This window comes from Penaeus japonicus, unplaced genomic scaffold (assembly GCF_977035675.1).
Source record: "Penaeus japonicus unplaced genomic scaffold, GWHDUDI00000001_assembly GWHDUDI00000012, whole genome shotgun sequence".
Classification (NCBI taxonomy): Eukaryota; Metazoa; Arthropoda; class Malacostraca; order Decapoda; family Penaeidae; genus Penaeus; species Penaeus japonicus.
Window position 1 is genome coordinate 36,933,304 of NW_028234414.1, and position 15,000 is coordinate 36,948,303.

Consider the following 15,000-nt stretch of genomic DNA (forward strand, 5'->3'; position numbering starts at 1 on the left):
ATATCACTTTTATTTGAATATCAGCTGTCTATCATATCACCTGCCATTTAAAATCTTTATCTGTCGATCTCCACCGCACATACAAACAACAACAAAAGCACTTGAAAACATTCCCCGTCATCCCTCGATGATAATACCTCTATTCCCTCTTCGAATCCCCCCTCCCCCCTTACCTTCCCCTCCCCTCCCATACTTCCCGGGGCTCACTAGTAGTACAAGTTTCCTGTTTGTGTCATCAAGTGTGCTGTCTGGCGACCGCGACACACACATACACACACACACACACCCACACACACACACACACACACACACACACACACACACACACACACACACACACACACACACACACACACACACACACACACACACACACACACACACACACACACACACACACACGGTCAGATGTATCAACTATACATGCATACACATGCATATAAATAAGGGTACACAAACACATACATACAGACAGACACATACATGCATATACATACACATACACACACATGCCGTCCCCCTACCAGCTCTAAGACCTGACTCTCATGCACCCTGTAATCATGCAATCCGATGCCACTGCTACATGACCCTACAAACGCTACGACGCCTCGCCTGCTACCAGCCGTGTCACAGAGTACGTCGGACATCACAGCGTAACATAATTAATTTGACGTACACGAGAACAGGCGTTATAATGATATTGATATGGTGATCCAACAAAGAGCTAAGCCACAACATGTTCTCCTACCACGCAACCTCCTCTTATGAGTTTGTCAGTCACCTTTTTCTCTCTTACTCTCCCTCTCCCTCTCTCTCTCGCCCTCTCCCTCCCTCCCTCCTCTCTCTGGCATTATGATTGTTCTCCTCCCATTCCCCTACCCCCTCCTACCTCCCCCCCCCCAGCCCAGGGCACGGCTCGACCCTCTATCTCAACACACACGCTCATACTCTCCCCCGTCAAAACAAACAAACACCAACTCACCTTTTCCCCGATGCCGGACGTGTGTCCTTCTCGCCCGTGAATTACGCGAGCAAGGTCCTACTACGTGTAAGGCGGGATCGAATCCCCACCACAACCGCCTTCTCCTCCTCCTCCTCCTTCTGCTGCTGCTCCTGCTGCTTCTTCTGCTTCCCCGTCAGATGTACAAGGGCCAGCTGGGCCGTGACCATATGTCGAAAGGGGTGCTGTGCTCCCCAGTCCACACACGTCAGGTCAAGGTTCGAGTTACTGACTCAGATCAACAGGGTCTTTTGTGGCTTCCTGCCGAGCTGGGCCTTCACGGGGGACTGACGAAACTTGTGTTACCCAACTGTTCTTTAGCACGAAACTGTCCTCTGTGATTTAGGATATTCCCTGAAATGGCGACATTATCTCTGTGATATTACAGTATAGGCGAGCGTAATCCGGACTAGTTCCAACGCCCGGTGACCTATCAAACACCGTTGCATAGAGTCAGACTAATCTAGCTGGATGTGACATGATACAGCGGGATAATCCATCAGAACTTAATTAATTTTTTTCAACTGAGCCTATTACGCCCAAACTGCGATCAAATAAATACCCAGCCACTTCTTCCTCCTACCAACACCACCCAGTGCAATGACAACGCCCAATATCTACGACTTATGGCAAAGGAAAACCTTATGGCAACAAAGTGAAATGCCAATTGCTGCCGAGACAGACAGACAGAAAGAATGGGGAGAGGGTGGGGGAGAGGGAGAGGGAGGGTGGGGGAGAGAGGGAGAGGGAGAGACAGACAGACAGACAGGAAGAGAGAGAGAGAGAGAGAGAGAGAGAGAGAGAGAGAGAGAGAGAGAGAGAGAGAGAGAGAGAGAGAGAGAGAGAGAGAGAGAGAGAGAGAGAGAGAGAGAGAAAGATAGAGAGAAAAACAATTGGCCAAGAATTTATGATCAGCCAGGGAAAACACGACTGGCTTTGCACTACGGATCTTCGTTGTGTGGTGGCAGAGAGCACCGTATCACTGGGTCGGTTAGATAAATAAGCTCCCTCAAACAAAAAGGTTCCCTGCAAGAACTGAGAGTAAGTAATATAATATTTATGGCAGCGTGTTGCAAAAAAGCGCGGATAAAGCCAGAGCTTTTGACGGCGAGGGAGGGTGGGAAGAGAGGCTTGTGTGTACTTCTCATCATTCGCCATAATGACCTCGTGTTTATCTTTTTCAATGGAAGGGAATTTGTTTTATGTTTTCGATGTACTGGCGGATGAGCACACTCTGTAATGGTGGTATTTTCGATTCTCAAATGCAGTTAGGACATGCACCGCAACAGCATGAACAAGAGTTATGAAGACTCCTTTCACGGGGATGTTTAGCGTTTCAGGATGCAAGACTTGTCTTTGTACAGAAAACTGAATTTTGAGAATATATGCCAAAACCGAGCGTATTCATATAAGTTCCCCTCCCCGGCAAGCACAGAAATGAAGTCCCGTAACCCACAAACATAAAATTTCCCCTCAAATATAAGTTAAGCGTGGTACCCCCACACGACACAGTCACGAACACACACCTCGGCTAGAACAACACTACCCCTCGCGGCTGCTGGCGTGGTACTGAAGCTGTGGCACCGCGCGACTTGTTATATAGCTCCCACCTTGCAGCTGTTCCCCTTGCCAGTCCCCTCGTGCCCTCTCCCCCTTTAACCCTTGCTCTTTCCCCTCACCCTCACCCCCCCTGTCTTATCCCCTCAGCCACTATGCCCAAGCTTTTCCTTGAAACTAGAAAATCAATTCTTAAGAAAGATATTCATTTTGTAACACTATTAGGACGGGAAAGTTTGTTAGGTGGTACGCAGCCCTCCCCGTACCTCTCCACCCTGATACTTCATGTCCGCGCTCTCTTACAACACAAAAATGGTTCTAATCCAGAAGGATTTCATTACCTCACACAAGCAATACCAATCATTTGAAGACCGCGAAAGCAACTCTTCAATCTGCTACTGTCAGAGCATTTTCTACCTCTGACACGGGAGTACCACCGTGACAGGGTATTCCCAAACTACGTCGTGATACCTAGGGTACCACCACGACAGGGTCAACGTCTAACCAAATTTATTTCTAAACTCCGTCGTGATTCCTGGACTTACCACCGTTGCTGGCAAGGTCGACGTCTGACCCAAGTTGTGACAAACTGCTTCATGGTACCTGCTCGGCCCCCTTGCCTCGCGTCCCCATGACAGCGAAAACACCAACAAATTTCAACGAGAGCTTTTTCCCCCTTGGCAAACCTGCATAAACACAGGGTTAAGGTCTTACCGGATTGACGTAACAGGAGGTAATGACACGGTTTCATTCATCGAGTGTTTTTCTACGTGGGTTGGCGCAAGGCCCGTAGTATGGGGGGATGGAGGAGGAGGAAAACATACATGAGAAGATAGAAATTCAAAGATGAGGAACAAGTGGGAGGGAAGAGAGAGAAGGAAGGGGTGGGAGGCGAGGAAAGGGATAGAGAGAGAGACAAGAAATGAGGCAAATTATTATGCATCTATAAAACTATGCATGCGATGAAGATTCCTACCCTGGTTCTCATTAGGACCAAAATAGTACTCTCTCTCTCAACGCCACAGAACCAGATAAGAGAAGCTAATAGACATCGTTGCCAAATAACTCCCCAAGAGGTGAACATCCTGTAGTGTGAGCCGCCTTGTCTGGTAACAAAGAGGTACGCCTTGTTGAAAGCCAACAAAGTGTCCATCTTTACAGTGTTAAGTAGAATGAACTGTTCAACAATAAGGCGATTATTCAAAAGATCTTTTTTTGTTGCTAGGTGCGAGTGCGTACGGGCACGCACGCACGCACGCACACTCCGCTCCATTTCGTCTCTCTTGCTCACAGAGATATTAACGGACACATACTTCAGATGACGTAGTTCATAAGCCATAAAAATACAATATCAATTTCAGACACAAGTGGATACTCAATTCATATTTAATAGATGAAATTACAAGCACGACTAAACTTGAGAAAAAGCCATGAAGAGCCGAGCCGTAAGCTAATTAACTTGACGCCGCCTAACAATTCGTCTCATATTTTTTAATTCACAAACAAGACAAGCAAACACAAGTAAAACCAATCCGAATTACCATTAAGTAATAATTACGACAAAACCCATCGAAGATTACCAATAGGAAAAGAAATAAGATTCATTACTTTTTCTAAGCCTTCCCTTCTCTTTCTTTCTTTCCTCCGTTACTCGCCCTCCCTTCCTTTCTTCGCTACCTTGCTTTCGCCTTTCCTCCTTCCGTTACCTTCCTCTCCTCCCCTTCCCTCTCTTTCCCCTTTCCTCCTTTCGTTTCCTTCTCTTCCCCCTCCATCCCTCCCTTCCCCCTTCCCTCTCTTTCTCCTCCCCCCTCCCATCCCCCTTCCTTCTCATTTCGTCCTCCTTCCCCTTCCTCCCCCCCTTCCCCCTTCTCTTTCTCTTTTCTTCCCTTCCCCCTCCTTCCTCCCCCCCTTCCCCCTTCTCTTTCTCTTTCTCCCCCTCCCCCCTCCTTATCTCGCCCGCCCCCCTCCCCAAACCAGGCCAGCACCGCCCTCGCACTTCCGACGTGGCCCGCCGCCTTACAAGGAGCGCGGGCGGCACTCGGGCTCCCGCGCTTGCAGGATCCGTGACGCCCGTGTGATGCAACCGCGCGAGATGAGGGGGCGTTGTGAGGGGGGAGGAGAGTGGGGAGGAGGAGGAAGGAGGGGGGAAAGGAGGAAGGAGAGGGGGAAAGGAGGAAGGAGGGGGGAAAGGAGGAAGAAGGAGGGGGGAAAGGAGGAAGGAGGGGGGGGGAAAGGAGGAAGGAGGAAGGAGGGGAAAGGAGGAAGGAGGGGGGAAAGGAGGAAGGAGGGGGGAAAGGAGGAAGGAGGGGGGAAAGGAAGAAGAAGGAGGGGAAAGGAGGAAGGAGGGGGGAAAGGAAGAAGAAGGAGGGGAAAGGAGGAAGGAGGGGAAGGGAGGGGAAAGGTGGAGGAGGGAGGGGGGGGAAGAGGAAGAAGAGGAGGAGGGAAGAAGGAGGAGAGGGAGGTGGAGGAAGCGAATAAGAAGAAGAAAAAGAAGAAATAGAAGGAGGAGAGGGTAGGGATGAGGATGTATTCGATGCATTCCTGAGAAGGCGCGAGTCGGCCAGGGACAGTGGCGCCACAGAAGGTGAGAAGAGGAGAGGGAAGGAGGGAGAAAGAAGGGAAGGGAAGCGGGAGAGAAGAGAAAAAGTGGGAAAGCGGAGGGAAATAGAGAGAGGGGAGAAAGGAGAGAGAGGAAGAAAGGGAGGGTAAGAGGAGAGAAATAGGAGGGACAGGGAAGTAGAGGGAAAATGAGAAAGAAAGGGTGAGAGTAGAGATAAAAAAAAAGTATAAACGAACGGCAGGCAATGAATCACAAAATAATCAATAAAAAAAGAGAGAAAAAAGGGGTGAAAACAGGAGATAAGACACGAAAAAGAAATCCCACCAGAAATATTTCCGAAGAAGCTCGCGAGTTCGTTCGCAGTCAAGCTCCCTGACTCACCCCCCTTCACGCTGTCTCTCAACTGATGGCAAAAGAACAGGTGGTGTTTAATTTGTATTTTTTTCATATCTGTTTGTCTCCTTCCTTGTAAGTACGACCCGCATGATAGCTGCATGATGGACGACCCGGGTGCTGAGTCTGACACACCGCGCTATTGCCGAGGAACAGATGCACGTTTTTTTATTTTATTTTTTTTTTTTCAGTCATTCTTCTTCTTCTGACAACACCTGCGGTCGCCACGGAGGCGTTGCTATGCGCTGGGCCTCCGAGGGTGACTGGTGGACTCCAGGGAGGCAACATGAGATGGGGAAGCACTGTCATTTGGGGCTTTTGGAAGCTCTCATGTCGATGTTGGACATGATGAGACCGAATGAACCGGGTGAGTGCCATGCAACGAACCTGGTTGGTGTCATGCGATGGACATGACGAATGCCATGCAACATGCTGATATCTAGAAGGGATGTGGCACTGCGGATGTGTGACACTGTTGACGAAGCGGCATTGTCACAGTCGTGACAATGATCTCTCTGAGTGCCATACGACATCACAAGTGCCGCTACGTGCCGCTAGGTGCCGCAGGGTGCCACGACCCGCGACCTCGTACCTGGATGCCTCGACTCTCTTGTTATTTGCATGTCTGTCTTTTTGCCGAGTCTGGACTTCCTGAGGCGGGGAATTTCTAGTGGAGTAGTAGTGGTAGTAGTAGCAGTAATAGTAGTAGTAGTAGTAGTGGTGGTATTAGTAGTAATAGTAGTAGTAATAGTAGTAGTAGTAGTAGTAGTAGTAGTAATAGTAGTAGTAGTAGTAGTAGTAATAGTAATAGTAGTAGTAGTAATAGTAGCAGTAGCAAAAGAAGAAGCAGAAGAAGTAGAATTGGAGTAATAGTCGTAGTGGTAGCAGAAGTAGTAGTAGCGGGAGCTATAGCAGTGACAGTATCAGTATCAGTTGCAACAATAATAAAAATAAACACCACCACCAACATAAAAAAAACTAAAACAATACCAAAAAACTCGAAATTTCCCCTTCCTTCATCCCAGACTTTAACCTCACACACACCTCACTGAACAATCAAACGAATTCTCCTAATAGTCTAAACACATGTTACTCTGAATCCAAAATGCAGCTTCCGGCCCGGCGTGTCGTGGCGGAACAAACAACCTCGAGTCTTTTTAAGTACGACAAAGAACAAAAGCCAGTCACCCGATCTCCCTCCCAAAGAAGTATAAATAGTGACAAGTGTATCGGGTCGAGTCGGGTCGCTCGTGGGGTCGTTTCGCTTCCTTTTTAACCTTGAAATAAGAGGGAGGAGCGAACCGGGATACTTTTTTTCTCTTATCTGCACGGCGGGAGATAAAGTAAAAAAAGAGAGAAATGCGAGGAGAGAAAACACAATAGAGAGAGAAATGCGAGGAGAGAAAACACAATAGAGAGAGAAATGCGAGGAGAGAAAACACAATAGAGAGAGAATGCGAGGAGAGGAAACTTAGAAATTCGCCGAATGAATCACCGGGCACAGCTCGTCGGAGATTTATCACACACGATACTTTGAGCTCAAGAGGAATTTTGAGCAATAAATTCAGGTGTAGTAGCGGCGGGAAGATCACGCCAAGGACGTAAGAAGAGCAGTGGCGATAGCATCACTAGGGGCTACACAGTGCCAGAGCCCCTCGCTCCCTCCCCCAGTCATAAAAAGAGAAAAAAAAGAAAAAAAAAAGAAAAAGAAAAAGAAAAATTAAAAGAAAAAAGAAAAAGAAAAAGAAAGAAAAACAGAAAAAAGAAAAAGAGAAAGAAAAAGAAAAAGAAAAAGAAAAAAAGAAAGAAAAAAAAAAAAAAAACACGTGCCACCAAAGAAGGCAACCCGGGAGGGCCAAAAAGGATACATAAAATAGACAAATTCCCTTCCGTACGTAGCGACACGCCCCTTAAAAACCACTCTGTATGTCACACCATTCGTCATGTTCTTCGTCGGGTCTGTCGCCTCACGCCCTTAAGAATGGGTCACGCCCACAACGACACCCGGACGGAACGCTGTCGTCGCCGTCGTGTTGCAATCCGTTCATTAAGGGCGGCGGTTTAGATCGCTCCTCTCTGAACACCCGCCTCAAGCCCGCCCGCACCTGCACAAACACCCAACTTTCGCCGGTTCTCTATCGGCTACCATCATGAGCACACACACACACAGACATAGAAACACACAAACAAATTGGAACACACACACACACACACACACACACACACACACACACACACACACACACACACACACACGCACAATACTTCTGAGAAAGTGCTGGCTATAAGATTAGCAGGTGCAGTCACCGGTGAGGGTTGAGTACAGATGTGGGTACGGTACAGTCGTGGGTACAATCAGGCTGTGGGTGAGAGTATGTTCACCTCAAAAGAAATGTTAAATTCAGAATGTACCTGTGCATGACATAAAGAGTATAACATGAAAAGTGGTTAAAACAAAATACGTAATGACGAAATATCAAGTTTTAAGTACGAGTTTGGGCTTAAGTTAGGTTATGTTGTGTTGTGTTGTGTTCTGTTAGCATAGAGTAGGATAGGAACCCCAGGAACATGATTTAGGAACAACCTTACCAGAGAAAAAAAAAAACATTAATGATTTTACAATAAATGTCAATCTCAATGGAGGATACGTAAGGACGTGTCAGAAAGGAGTCATAGAAGGGGAAAGGGAATTCAAAGAAAAAAAAAAGAAAAAAAAAGAAAAAAAAAGATAGAAAAAAAAGTGCAAAGTATAAAAAAAATATCCTCGCGGCAAAAAAATAAACAAAAATCCATATATGATAATGTAAACGAAAAACGACAAAAGCAAATAATACAAGTATAACTTACAAGACACAAAAAAGCAATTCACAAATAAAAAAAGGAATATAAACCCTCAAACTATATACAATCAAAACTGAAGAGAACCACAGATACAAAGCTCCTCTCTCGCTCACCTGTATACAAGCCAACCAATAAAGAGAAATGTGTCGCCATCAAAAGCCAACACAATAAAAGTTCATCCTCGGGGGGACGCGTCCATCCCATCCCGCCCATCAGAACGAAATGAAAAGGCTCGATCTCTGAGTGCAGCGATACAGGCGACAATCAGAGTCACATCAGCTGTGTCATTATGGCGGCCGACCCGCTGGACTCGAGGCTTCGGGGCTTCGACAGTTGTTCTGTAATTACGCGAGTTGTTCACCTTAGAATGCTCTTTTTCATATATTTTTTTATTCATTTTACTTGGTTTTATGTATTTTTGTTATGTTTTAGATGTGTTGATGCGTGTGCGTTTAATTCCAGCAGTTTCGTAAAACATGAAGATTTTCGGTGATCAGGCAGTGTTGCCAAATACGAACGACACAGACGAATGGTGAACAAGTTTAACTAAAACGATGCTCATCGACCACATAAACTTCTAGCCGGCTGAAGAGATATGACCTACATGCACTGAACAGATCACAGGCTGCTTGAACAACCGAGATCATGTTTCCTCGCGCCTTGCTTTCGGAACCTCAGTCGCCAATCGAAAACAAATGACTATCGCCTCTCGCCTGGCACGTTAATTAGCCACCACATGTCTGTCGCGCATTCTTCTTCATTCAGATCTACTACTACGAATATTTGACCGCAGCGGGTATTAGCGAGAGTCTGTCGAAATCTCTGCCTTTTGTATCACTAATTTTTTTTTTCTTTTATCAGTAAGTTTAATCAAAGTCATGGGGTTTTGTGTCGGCAGCATCTGTACCGTCTGGACGTTTCGACAGGAAACTGCTGCATCATGATACCGTCTTCACTAAAGGAGTTTTCTATCGGAGAATCTTGCTGGTGATATCCCTCTCTAGGGTTGCATCTTGCAAAGCCATCGAATTCACAATTAATCGGCAAGACTTTTCTCCATTTCAGAGGGGCGGAGGGGAGGGGGGGGGGGCTTGCGGGAGTGAAGTTCGCCGCCGAAAATAAACTCGATTCGTAAAAGGAAGAAGAAGAAGAGAGAGAGAACAAGAGATACTTTCGCTGTGATTCAACGTGCATCTTATCAGGGGCGATCCGTGCCCACTTGGGAATAGGCGTGACACATCGCAGACACTTCTGATTTCGGGGCTCGTCGGTGTCATGAGTCATGTGGATGTTCTTTCATCACTTCATCACATCCAAGTCGAAGGAGAGTGGGAGTGCGAGTGGGAGGAGGGAGGCAATCTGTGTGAAAAGAAGAGGGGGGAGGGAGAGGGAGGAGAGAAAGAGAAAGAAAGAAAGAAAGAAAGAAAGAAAGATACAATCGAAACAGACAAACACACATACACACAAAAAATACTAAATCCCTCTTCCTTGCCGCGAATGGCATAAATGTGAAGGCGCTGTGACGCAACGAGAGAGAACGCCGAGCTATCCTGGGAGGAACAATCAGGTGAGAAACTCTACAGCCCCGAGGTAAAACATGCGAACGCGTGCCAGACACCTGCGTGTTCCCCCTTCCCTCCCTCCCTCCCTCCCTCTCCCCCTCTCCCTATCTTACCTCCCCACCGGGTATACGTAACGTCAAATTTGAAAAAATATTCATTGAACGAAAATGCATGAGATCAGAGGCAACATACCTGTATCACAGGCTCATAATTTTAGTACAAAAACAAATAAACAAGCACATACTAGAGACATATTCTTTCTTAAGATTTTTTAACGCAAAGAACAACATAAATCCATATAAGGGAATGACAGGCAAGCAGACAGGCAAACAATAACTAAAGAAAGAGAAAAGCAGACAGACAGACAGACACTCACTCTCACTCTCTTCCTTCCTCTCCCAAACATACGCACACGGTAGCACTCATCATTCCTCATGTTTATTGGTTCAGTTGTCAACCTCATGTCTAATGGTCGGATCGTTAAGTGCCGCGACTCATTATAGGCGGCAGTCTGGCACCACACTACCCACATCCTGCAGTCCTATGTCGGACACAGTCTCGCCTACATCATACTTCCATCATGTTGACAGGCTCTCATGCTGATGTCCCACGTCCTCATAAGCCTCATGTTGTAACTACCCGACATGCATCCGCTAGAGGGTGTGATTTAGTACAAAAATAATCATACAATAAAAACAAACAACAAAAAGTCCCCAAGGCTTCCAATCAAACCAGTTCGTAAACATCGCAAATACTCGAGTAAAACACACAACAAAAAAATAACGTAAAAACTATCTTTAGACAAATAAGCAAACAAAAAAATACTGGAGTTATTTTGGAAGACGAAGTTGATATATGACGCAACAGGTGCTCAAAGAACTTACATAAAAACACACACACACTTAAATAGTACATGAATAAGAAAGAGAGAAAGAGAGAGAGAGAGAGAGAGAGAGAGAGAGAGAGAGAGAGAGAGAGAGAGAGAGAGAGAGAGAGAGAGAGAGAGAGAGAGAGAGAGAGAGAGAGGGGAGGGGAGGGGAGGGGAGGAGAGGAGAGAGACAGAGAGAGAGAGACGAAAAACAAAGAAAGACGGAAAGACAGAGATAGAGAGAGAAAAGAACAAGACGTAACATAAAACAAAAAAAAACAAGCAGATAAGACCCCACCACCCACTCCGTCGACGAAAAATCCCCCCCCCCTTCCTACACTCTTCCTCCACCAGCCCCCAGAGTACCGACTGACACCCTCACGCAAAAGCACCGAGGAACGACGCACTCGGGACCCCTCTGAACACAGTCCACGCGCCTCCCGTGTACCTGTAAATCTCGATGACAAGTTGTCGACAAAAATGTATCCCAATTTCGACCCGATTTATTGCCCTGACGTGAAAGGGAAGAGGAGGGGAGGGAGAGGGAAGGGAAGAGGAGGGGAGGAAGAGGGAAGGGAAGAGGAGGGGAGGAAGAGGGAAGGCCAGAGGGGGGGAGGGAAGGGAAGAGGAGGGGAGGGGGAGGGAAGGGAAGAGGAGGGGAGGAAGAGGGAAGGGAAGAGGAGGGGAGGGAAGGAGAAGGATGACAGATAGAGGGGAAGTGAGAAGGGAGGGAGGGAGAAGGATGGCAGATAGGGGGGAAGCGAGGAGGGAGGGAGGGAGGGAGGAAGTGGGAAGGGAGGGAGAAGGGCTGCATAAGGGAGAGGGAGGGAGGACAGAAAGGGAGGAAGTGAGAGGTGGCAGCTCGGATGGAGGGAGGCGTATCCCCCCACCCCCAACCCCCCGAAAATGAAGTGCAAAGTGGGTTTGCGTGTGTGTGGTAAAGAGATCGCAAAACAGGGAAATGGACGAGCGAGCGAGCGAGCGAGCGAACGAGGGCAGAAAAGGTGGATTAGGATAATCAGGGTAAGAAGAGAATGGAGGTTAAGTGCGAGGGGCATTAAGGCACAGGTTGGAGCATTCATGAGGAGGAAAAGTATATTCGTCAGCGAGCGCACTGTAATGGGATTAAATAATACGTAATACGTAACACCACCTTTCAACGGAGTACAAAAACAAACAGGTGAGAGAAAGAGAGAGAGAGAGAGAGAGAGAGAGAGAGAGAGAGAGAGAGAGAGAGAGAGAGAGAGAGAGAGAGAGAGAGAGAGAGAGAGAGAGGTGAGGAGAGAAAGTATACATATATGTGTATATGCACATTCTCCCCCCCTCCTCTCTTTCTCTCTCTGATACACACACACACACACACACACACAACCTCCTACGTACACAAAAGTGTTAAAGAAAGAGAGAGTGCCAGAGGGGGCAATAGAAGCCTACACACGAGCACGCGGCCCACAGCTCACACACAATACACAAGTCAGAGATTACGAGCAAACGCGTGCGTGTACTGGCAGACTCGCCTTGGCCTTGAAGACGCCCATCTGCCGAGACAGTGACAAGCATCGTCCTCACTGTCGCGTCTCGCTGCCTCTGCTCTGGCTCGGCCGAACCCGCGTGGTGTTCGTCTGTTCTATAATAACTCTGGAAATTAACTTTTCGTATCAAGTCAGAATGGGTCCATCGTTTGGGACTTCATCTTATTAATATTATTGTTATTGTTATTATTATTATTATTACTGTTATTGTTATTATCATTATTACTGTTATTGTTATTATCATTATCATCATTATTATTATTATCATCATCATCATCATTATTATCATTTCTGATTTTTCGTTCGGTCTTCGATTCTGTTCCCAAGGTCTTAGGTTAGGTCCGCATATCTGCTTCTATTTTCCTTGTTTGATGATTAAATCGTATGTTTAATTACCTTGTCTTCCGTATATTATTTTCTCGTTTTCCTTGTTGTTCGTAAATAAAGTTCTTAGGTAATTGAATCGTGTGTTAAATTTCCTTGCTGTCCGTGATTCATGTACATTTTTCCTTGTCGGGTCCGCATATCATGTCCTTGCTTACTTCATTTCGTCCGTAAAATTCATTTTTTTACTTTCATTGTTTAATCTGCTAAATGTGTGTTTGACTTCCTTGTTTGGCACTTCGGTCTAAATACCTCCTATTTGTCTGTTCAATTCGTGTCTTTGGACTACACTTTGTTCACTGAATTGTCTCTCTTTTATTGTGTCCGCTTGCATACTTTTCTTCGCTAGTTTTGTCCACAAATCAAGGTCTTTTTTGTGCGTACCTAGGCTCGTATTCGACCTTATACTATCCTAAGGCCACCTATCCTATTCAAACGTAATCCCAAATTCTCTCTCTCTCTCTCCATATCCCTCCCCTTCTCCCTCCCTCTTCCTCTCTCCTTCTCCCTCCCTGTCCCTGTCCCTGTCCCTCTCCCTGTGTGTGTGTGTGTGTGTGTGTGTGTGTGTGTGTGTGTGTGTGTGTGTGTGCGTGTGCGAGTGTGTTGTCTCAAGTCCGCCAATTATTCAAATCCGCCATTAATTGCTACTTCACTACTTAGGCCTATATCTCATTCCTTAATTATGAGTGCGATTCCCAATTTGTGTCTCGATTACTGCCTTGATTGTTAGCCTCGGCCGTTAAAATCCCTTGTATCCCCGACACCTGATCTTTACCCATGATCATTAATTTCTGCATCTTTGCCCACCTGCCATAATGCGTTATCCGTTAAGTATATACTTCAGGTTCTACTCGTTTCTCTTCTTAATTAATGTAATTTAACCTATGTGCGATTCATCATCGTCCAAGAGGCCTGCCTGTAACTATGTAATTGTATGTAATTCACATGAAGATTAAATTAAAAACGAGCCAATTACACCCCTCTTTGTGAAGTTAACCATTTGTATTTATACATTTTTACCTAGAAAGTCCTTCCTTCCTGTGCGACATGAGAAAGTCATCTCCATCGAGGCATCATATCAACCCGCAGCTTGTAAACGCGCCCATATGCATGACATGAATGACATACGGATAACTCAAATATGTCCCTGTCAAGGAATATATTTATAAGCAGGCGTACTTCACCCCTGGCACCGTGCCCGACGTGCCCGCCCGCCCGCCCGCGCGCCCGCACCGCCCTGTGCCAGCGTCAACAGACATTCATTACTCGTTACTCCCTGTCACACTTCTACGCCCATCAAGCCTTGCCGTGACGTCAGTGTCGGTGTGTCGCCAGACCCCTAACCTCTGGCCGAAGATGCCTCGCCTAGCCTCTCCTTGTCCGTCCGTTAAAAGCCGCTTAACACCCACTGGCACTGGTACTTGAAATTCACATCTGTTACCACTCGCCTTCCTGGTATCTTTGCGATTACCAGTGATCTTCCTGTTTTTAATCTGATTACAACGGCGATGTCAACACGGGTTGCTTTACCCTTGCTTCTGTTATGAGAACCGTTAGATTCTTTTACAGCATTTCCTTACGGTTTGATACTGAGATTAAGATTTGTTTTCATTTTAGGAATTTGAATAATTCTTTCAACAGCTGAGAGCATAGTGTCCTATTTGTATATAAATATGCGCGTTGACCAACTGAATCATAAAACATAATTGCTTTAATATCTAGCTTAGCCTAAACAAGCCCCCTCCCCCCGACTCCCCCCAAAAAAAACACTTAAAATTATGAAAGTAATTTGAGAAATTATGTGGCTTATTAACGTTACTCCATCTCGTGTCGCTTAGATGAAAACAGCACAGGTGCAGCTCGTGTCATGTTATATTTACGCATAATTTTGTTTTTCTAATATAAAACTATCTTGGCATAAAGAAAATTCATAAGTTAATTTGTAAAATATATCTTCTAAACAGTTACACATCGTCTAGCTCTGAACACCAGATGAAGAATATTTCCTTCTTATTTAAATTAGATACTTTTGCCGCAGACACAAATATACAAACAACTCTGACGATGAAAAATGGCATTTCCTTCATTCAGAATTAAACAATCAAGCGAAAATACAATCCGTGAAAAAGTTGCATGAAAGTCAGATAAAATGTCGCGCAATTCTTCCCGACGCCTTCTCGCTTCGCGCCTCAGCAACCGCCACGATCCTTCGAGAAACATGGCCACAATTCACACACCTGACTACGGCATTACGAACCTTAATTCACATACCTCTTTGATGGCACTGTCTGACATAACTTCTC

At 46.0% G+C, this 15,000-nt stretch overlaps 1 protein-coding gene across 5 annotated transcripts in view; it reads right to left on the reverse strand.

Annotated features, from left to right (window-relative positions):
* Positions 1–15,000, reverse strand: part of LOC122262332 (uncharacterized) — a 135,766-nt gene that overhangs the window by 31,556 nt on the left and 89,210 nt on the right. The window contains exons 1-2 of one of the 5 annotated variants that reach the window (XM_043030332.2): positions 2,527–2,596; positions 983–1,354 (exon numbers count right to left, since the gene is read on the reverse strand). The exons of 3 other annotated variants lie outside the window; for them this stretch is intronic. The gene's annotated coding sequence lies outside the window, so the exon portion shown is untranslated. Of the gene's footprint in view, positions 1–982; positions 1,355–2,526; positions 2,597–15,000 lie in introns of those variants that run through there. One more of the 5 variants, XM_043030334.2, reaches the window with a different exon arrangement.